The following is an 8,397-nucleotide window of genomic DNA, read 5'->3' on the forward strand; positions in this document are numbered from 1 at the left end:
TATTCCAGGTTCTCGGGAGTCTCTCACTCACTTTCCTCACTTTCCTTGGGTCGTCTCTCCCTGTATCAGGATCAGGGGTAAATCGGCCAGAATCACATATCTAAATGTGGAACTCAAGCTTCAGTCCACATTATTCATCTTTAGATCTCTGTGTTTCTAGTTTTGCAGAACTAGACTAAAGCCCGAGAAACCATAGCAAACAGAATGCCAGAAGAACTAATCACCAGGTCCCCTAGGTTAACCAACGGAACATTATGTACAAATCCATGCACGGCTGGTGATTCACATAATAATGAAATGTGAAGTAAAATGAGATACTGTTTCACTGTGTGTATGATTATCTGGCAGAGTGCAGGAAAGGTATTAACCACAGAAGGCAATGACAGAGAAAACAGGTGTTCTCTTAAGCTCGTGGCCTGAGGGTGAATCAGTTTTACCTTTCCAGGCTCCGGAGTGATGCCAAATTTTCTCTATGGAGCAAAAACTCTTAGTATCTTGTGCAACTTTTAACCTGGAAGGTCCACCTTGGGGAGTTTATTTTCAGGAAACAATGATGCCATGCACAAAAATTTAGTGACATCCTCATTCTAATGTTATTTATAGTATTAAAATTTTACCAAGTTATCTGCCCATTAATATGGGCATCATAAGGCAAATCCCAGACATAAAATAATGTTGAAGATTAATTTTAATAAAGTAAGAATATGGTCATATCAAGCTAAATACATAGGCTTTAAATGTGTGTTCTCGATTTTTTTAGTATTACAAAAGATCCTTCTTGTAGCAAGCAATGAAAATTCAACAAAAAATTGCTTAAGAGAGAGAAAGAAAAGGAATGTATTGACTTCTAGTGTTGGAAAGTCCAGGGGTCATAATGCCTTCAGGCAAGGGTGGGTCCTGATTCAGTAGCCCCCCGCGCCCCCCATTACTACCCTCTAATTGAGCAGTAAGCTATGTCCCCATCCCTTGGTTTTATTTTATGTTGGTTTTGCTCCTGATAGACTTTCCGCTATAAAGATGGCTGTCAGCAGTTCTGGGCTTGTGGATTTTGTTTGTTGTGTTCCTGAGACAGGGTCTCTCACATAGTTCTGGCTGTCCTAGAACTCACTATATAGGCCAGGCTGTCCTTCAAATCACAGAGATCTGCCTGCCTCTGCCTCCCGAGTGCTAGGATTAAAAGCATGCACCACCACAGCCCTACCCTGGGGTTGTGTTTTTACCAGCTTGATAACTTGACAAAAAACCAAAAAAGACTTTCTTACAACCTCGTCAGCCCCGGATGGCGTTCTCCTCTCTTCAGCTGAAAAGTGCTGTGGATCCCACCTGAACTACGTGGTGATGATTACAGCTGAAATTTATTGAGGCAGTTGTGTCCAATTATGAGTCTGAGGTCCGTGATGTAGGGAGCAACTTGGGCAACCCTCATGAAACAGCTTCTATCATCCTTGTTTTATTGGTGAAGAAACTGAAACCCGTGCAGGTCAAGTATGTTATAAAGATAAAAGAATCAGCGAATGGTGAGTTCACCCCTATGAACTGAGAATACGAGACTTAGCAGGTCTTCAAAGAGACCGGATGTTGCTTCAGACAATGAAGATAGAGCCCCCAATAAAAGCAAACCCCCCAGTTGCAAAAGATATTGTTAATATACTCAGAAAAGGTAAGAGAATAAGCTATATCCATAAGAATAGCATGTGATTGTGATAAAGAGGGTAAAACCATCCTTTAATATTAAAGCAGGATAACAGAGCTGGGAAATGTAATAAAAGGGCTGCAGGTCAGGCCAGCAAGGCGATCCCTGGATCCATGAGGGAAGGACTGAACTGACATCTGCAAACTGTCCTCTGACCTCCACATATGTTCCGTAGCACAAATGCATGCACCTGCTCGCTCTCTCTCTCTCTCTCTCTCTCTCTCTCTCTCTCTCTCTCTCCTTCTCCCTCTCTCTCTCTCTCTCTCACACACACACACACACAGAGCACAGAGTAATAATAATTCTCTTTCTCACACACACAATAACAACAATAATAATAGCTGGAGGAAATACTTGAAGAAATCTACAAGAAAACAGAAGGGACAATGGAGAGAAAAGATAAAACTTGAGAATAAGCCTGGGAGGATAAATATCTGAATGACAGGTTCAAGAAAGAGAACAGGAAGGAGTCACACAACCCAGAAGTGTGTGTGAGTGTGTGTGTGTGTGTGTGTGTGTGTGTGTGTGTGAGAGAGAGAGAGAGAGAGAGAGAGAGAGAGAGAGAGAGAGAGAGAGAGAGAGAGAGAGAGAGAATGAATTGCTGTAACAATTACTATAACAGGACCTTTCTGCGAAAGGTCTTTGACCGGCTCAGAACAAAATGCATGATAAGAGCTCATCTAGACACATTGTTACTAAATTTCTGAACACAGCCCCTAGGAGAGCTTAATGGGCCAGAGGAAGAGAGGCAGGGAGGGCACTGGGGGAAAGAACAGAGATCTATACAGGACCGGGACTCAGACTTTGCTTTCCACACTGCAGTGGTCCTGGAAGCATGAAGACGAGCAACACCTTCAAAGTCCCGAGGGAAACAATTCCCTAGAATTTTGTTCCTAGCTAAATTAGCAATCATCTATAAGGACAAAAGACACGTTCCTGTGTGTGAGCATTGCTTCTCATGTAGCCTTTCTCAAGAATTTCCTGGAGGCTGGACCCTTTGGAGGAGAGAACAAACCAGGAGCGCCTGGGGAAACAACAGACACACCAGACCCAGGCCAGCAGCGGGGAGAATCCTCAGAGGGAGGCGACAGCTCTCTAGTGGGTTCAGACTCCCAGGATTCCAGGTGTGTGGAGGGATATGGAGGGATGGGGGCTCCCTCCCATCACCATCTGCCCAATACAAAAGTATTGCCATACTTTTTTTCCTTTTTTTGAGACAAGGCTAGACTGTCCTTAAGCTCATGGCCCTGCCTCTGCTGGCCTTGCAGGCACACACCACCATTCCGAGTTCATCATGCTGACTTTCAAAGCTAGGTCAACACACCTAGCGTGTGGCCTGGGGTTTTCTCTGTACGGATTTTACTTTGACCCTACGTTGACAAGGTCCCGTCTTCCATCTAGGCTGGGTGTATTGTCTAGAAATATGCAGCTTTGACCTCTCCTGGCGGGCAGAAGGAAGTCACAGTGAGCAGCCTGTCTCTCTGACCGCGACCTGGCCAAACATCTGAAGCCTGGCTCGTGCTCCTGTGTCACTACATGTCTCAAAGGTGCCAAGCCCTGTCTCCCAGAGTTACTCACCAGCTTGCTCAACGCCTTCCCATAAAAGGCTCTAATGAATGCTCAGAAGCCCAAGCCAGACAGCCACCCAGAGACTAAGGGCTCAGTTTATTTGCCCCGTGCCTAGCCTTCCTCCAACAGGGGAAGATCTTTCCTTCCTCTCCTAGGTTGCTGCTTACCACTCAGTTTTGGAAAATTAAGTGCTCTATTGCCTATAAAGGAAAAATGACCGTGATTTAACAGAGTTCATGATGGGGAAAGTGGCAGCAGCTGAGGACTGAACACTTCTAAGGAGCAGTCATGTTTTCTAAACAAAGTGGGTAGAAACCCTAACGTAACACCCTCATATCATGCTTAAATGGTGCCACTGATTTCACGCCCCCTTCTGTCTGTGTGGTGCACATCACAGTACGTCAGCTGTTACCCAGGACAAAGGGGAATGAACAGAGGACAAGAAGAAAGGAGAAGTATTCATTCTCTGGGTGTGGTGGCACACATCTTTAATCCCAGCACTCTGGAGGCAGAGGCAGGTGGATCTCTGTGAGCTGCAGGCCAGCCTGGTCTACAAAGTGAGTTCCAGGATAGCCAAGGCTGTTATACAGAGAAACCCTGTCTTAAAAAACCACACACACAGCCGGGCGGTGGTGGCGCACGCCTTTAATTCCAGCACCCGGGAGGCAGAGCCAGTGAGTTCCAGGAAAGGCACAAAGCTACACAGAGAAACCCTGTTTCGAAAAACAAAACAAAACAAAATAAAACAAAACAAATAAATAAAATAAAAACAAAAAAACACACACAAAGAGAAGTGTTCATTTAGAAGAATGAGAGATGCTCAATGATGAATAGCACTGACTGCTCTTCCAGAGGAACCCTAGTTCGATTCCCAGCACCCACATGGTGTCTCACAACCATCTGTAACTCCAGTTCCAGGGGACCCGACACCCTCTTCTGGCCTCCACAGACACTGCATGTGGTACACAGACAAGCATGTAAGCAAAAATTCTTACATATAAAATAAAAAAGAAATGTTTGTTCAGAATCTTTGAAAAATAATATTTGCGAGAGGCGAGGACAAGAAGGCCGCTTGTTGCTGGCTCTTTTTTAATTTTAATTTTAATTTTATTTTATTTTGGTTGCAAGGAACATAACCTTAGTCAGTGTTAACCAAAAAAGGAGTAAGAGTTGTTTTGAGCCAAAACATAGGATTAACTAGAATACTAAAAGTCAGAATTTTCCACTTTCCTCACAGGCATGTCTGTGTGTCTGTCTGCTCTGTTTGTCTATTGGCTCTATCACAAATCTCTCCACCGTTCACTGGTTTAAATAGCGAGCATCTTACATGATGCTGTAACTTGAGAGGAGATTGGCAGGAACACCTTGTATTTGCTCTGTGAGGTGATGGCTGGGTTGGCTTGACGGGGGGTGAGGGTGGGGATCTAGCTTTGGCTGAAGTGTGGGAACAGCTAAGGACACTGACCTCAATCTCTCCAGTAAGACAGCTTTCTTCAGAGGGTGGCTCAGACTCCAAGCGAGGGAAAGTGGAAGATGCAAGACTTCCAAATGGTTAGCGCCTGGCCAGTTCTGCCAGTCAGAGCAAGCCGCAGGGCTAGTTCAAACCAGACTTCACTCTTGGTGGGAGAAGCGGCAGGTCTGAGAAGCGGCAACTTCTCAGGTTTTTTGTTTGTTTGTTTTTTGTTTTTTTTTGTTTTTTTTTTTTTTGTCTCTCTTCCAGTTAACACTTAGGTTTGCATGAAATTTAGCTTGCTATTGCCTCGCTCTACTCCCCCCGCCCCCGTTATCTCCAAATTGTGTCGCTAACTAGCAAATCCTTTATGAACTTTCAGTACAAAATCCCAAGAACAAATTGGTTCAGTCTCTCCCGCTTCGTGCCGTGCCACGAGCTGAAGACCTGGTTCCTGCCTCTTCCTCCTGCTGTTTAGGGTGGGAACATGAAGCCCCCAGGGTAGCTGCAGATGCAGTGCCGTGAACATCTATGCCAGATGCGGGGTTTGCTAGTTTAGTGCTAGTTTGGTCTCATATTCTCTCCCCTTATTTATATGGAGCTGGCTGGAAGGATCATGATGCTGTTTTTGTACCTTCAAATTCTTCAGATCTTCCTCCTGCGAACAAGGGCATGGTCTAACACAACCACAAACAGATGATCGCACTCAAGAAATTTAACCTTTATGTATAATATAATCTGATGTCATAGTTATGTTCGCATTTTTACAATTGTCCATAACACAATCTGTATGGGATTCTTTTTTTTTTTTTTTTTTGACCCTGTATTCGGTCTGATCTTTCTTGTGTTGAAATTAGTTGCCATCCCTCCCCAGTGACCTTTAGCTTAGATAAATTCTTTGGTCTTTCCCCCCTTTTTTGACATTAATATTTTGGAGAGTACAAGCGAATTGTTTTGTACAAGTCTTTTAAAAGATAGGATCTCATGTAGCCCAGGCTGGCCTCAAACCTAACTCTGTAGCTGAGGATGACATTGTACTTCTTTCTGATCTTCCTGCCTCTACTTCCCTAAGTGTTGGGATACCAGCATGTACCACCAGTCCCAAGTTATGCAGGGATGGAGATGGAACCCTGGCTCTCAAATGTGCTAGGGAAGCAATCTGTCAACTAAGCCCTGATCGTCCTCATCCTGTTTAGTGTTTATGGCAGTAGTAGTGACGGACCACCTTTGACAGTCGCTGGCCAACTGCCTGTTTTTGCTCATGCCCATCCCATCCTCCATAATTTCCCCAGGTCCTCTGGCCAGGGGCTTATGGGTAAGTTTGGCCAAGGAGACAATGGTGGTAATCGGAGTGTAGAAGAAGAGGAAGAGCTGGGTTATTCTTTGGCCCCCTGGCATCCTCAGCTGGGGCTGTTTCTCTTCTGTGCCTCCAGAACTCTTAAACAGACCCTCCCTGTGGGGTTCCAGCTATAGTTAGGAAATCCCTGTATCAGTTCTGTTCTTTTGACTAGCCACAGCTTCACTTCGATACAACTACTTTCTCGTCCCTTCAGCTCTGGGGTGGTGCTTGCCTCTGAGTAGGCACTCCATTGCCTCATCCTCCCGAGTTTGGTTCTCAGGAAAACATTTCCTGGGTAAGCACTTTCCTTATTACAGTTCTTCTTTATTTAGTTTGAGAAACCTAGGGTGGTGTCTGTTTTCTTGACTAAGCCCTGACTAATACAGGTAGGTATTCATCATTGTCCTAATCCACATGTCTGTCACAAAATACAGGTCACAAAATACAGCCACATAAGTGGCAGGACCATAAAAGGGAAATCTTTTATAAGGCATACTTAGCATTATGGGCCTTCTTTCCATTTTCACAAATACCCAAAAATTCAAAAGAAATTAATTTTAGGGTAGTAGAATTTCTATATATCTAATAAAATCTATACTCATTGTTATTAAGAAAAATTGCTGTCCTGGTATATTTAGTAAATCAGTGAAGGAGAAAGCTATACCTGCTGGTACAATAAGTCCTATCAGGCAATTCAGAAGCAGTCCGCCCTCATGAAAGCATCTGGACTTCAAATCTTCAAAGTGGACAAACAAGAGTCATGATGGACCAGCCTGACCTTATTTTAAGATTAGAAGCCATCTTGTTACAAGGTCAAAATAAGCTCATTTCTGTTTTCTGTAAAATTTGGGTTTGACCTTGTCTTGACCTATATTCTGGAATTTGACATGTTTCATGTGCACGTGTGAGCATGTGTCTGGAACTCACATAGATCTGCTAGCTTTTGTATCTTGAGATGAATGTGTGTGACACCGTGCCCATATCTTTTTATGGTATTCACAATGGTGGAGGTGGAGAACTAGTCCAGGAACTATCAATAGATGACATGCACAGACTTCTATGCTTTGCTGGAGACTGACTCTGGAGCCTTGGGCATGCTAGGAAGTCTTGCTTTACCACTGAACTACACCCAAACCAAATGTTACATATCTTGGGAGAAATCTCCTTGCTAATTATTCTGTTATCTTTATTCTTTCCCAGTTTCCATCCTGAGTAAATGTCTCATTGGAGCAATACCCACATATATAATGGTGTTTCCTTGAAATAACAGAAAAATGTGAGAAAACAGGTCTGGGAGGAAAAGAGGTCAGGCTGGTTAATCCTTCTCAGTGGCTTCATGACACTCAAATATTTGATAACGTGTTACTATGTGATGCTTTTCAAAAGTTGTTTATTATGACCACTTATCATCATCTTCACCATCACCATCATCATCATCACCACCATTGTCATTATGAGGAGCGGATGCCTGTGCATGTGTGATCAGAAGACAGCCCCATGGGGTTGTTTCTTCCCTCTCTACCTTTAGCTGGCCTCTGGGGGTCAGACTCAGTTGCCAAACTTGCAGAGAAAGCATCTTTCCTGCTGGGCCATTTCAGCAGTTCCAGATCTGCCTCTTTCAAAATTACCCTCTCTTTGTGAAAATTCTAGGTCATGATTGCCTTTCACATTTTCAGAGACACTTTTAAAAGGCCTTCATTATATTTATAGGTATAGCAATAAATAGAAGCGTGATTGCAAGATTCTGAGCAGGCTAACTGTTGTTAAGGGTTTAAGGTATCAAACAGGCATCTGCATGGAAAATAGGTTTAAATAGACTGGTGGGCAATTGGGGTTTCCTTAGAAATTACTGATATCTGGTTATATAAAAAAATGCAATAGTTGGGTTTGGAGACATAGCTCAGCAGGTAAAAACACTTGTTGCTCTTAAAGAGGACCAGTTTGGTTCCCAGCACCCGTATGGTTCCAGAGGATCCAACGCCCTCTTCTGGCCTCCACGGGTACTGCATGTCAATACCACACTACACAATCAATATCTCCACAGAACTGTTTTTTCACTTAGGGCATTTAAATCAATCATGTAAAACCAAACCTACTTTTAGAGTAATCTTGTGAACAATAGCCTCTTCCTCTTTGGTCTACATTTCAGTTATGTTCAGTTGAGTTCAAGAAGAGTATCTCTTAGCCAGACATGGCAGCATACACCTGTAACCCCAGCACCGAGGCAGAACCATGCATATCAGTCCAGCCCGGGCTACATGGTGAGATTCTGTGTCAGAAAGCCAACGAACTAGGAAGCAGATGAAATAGATTAGCAGGTCACTTCTCAAAGGAAGCTGGTTTTCC

The sequence above is a fragment of the Peromyscus eremicus genome, chromosome 8a, assembly GCF_949786415.1.
Source record: "Peromyscus eremicus chromosome 8a, PerEre_H2_v1, whole genome shotgun sequence".
Lineage (NCBI taxonomy): Eukaryota > Metazoa > Chordata > Mammalia > Rodentia > Cricetidae > Peromyscus > Peromyscus eremicus.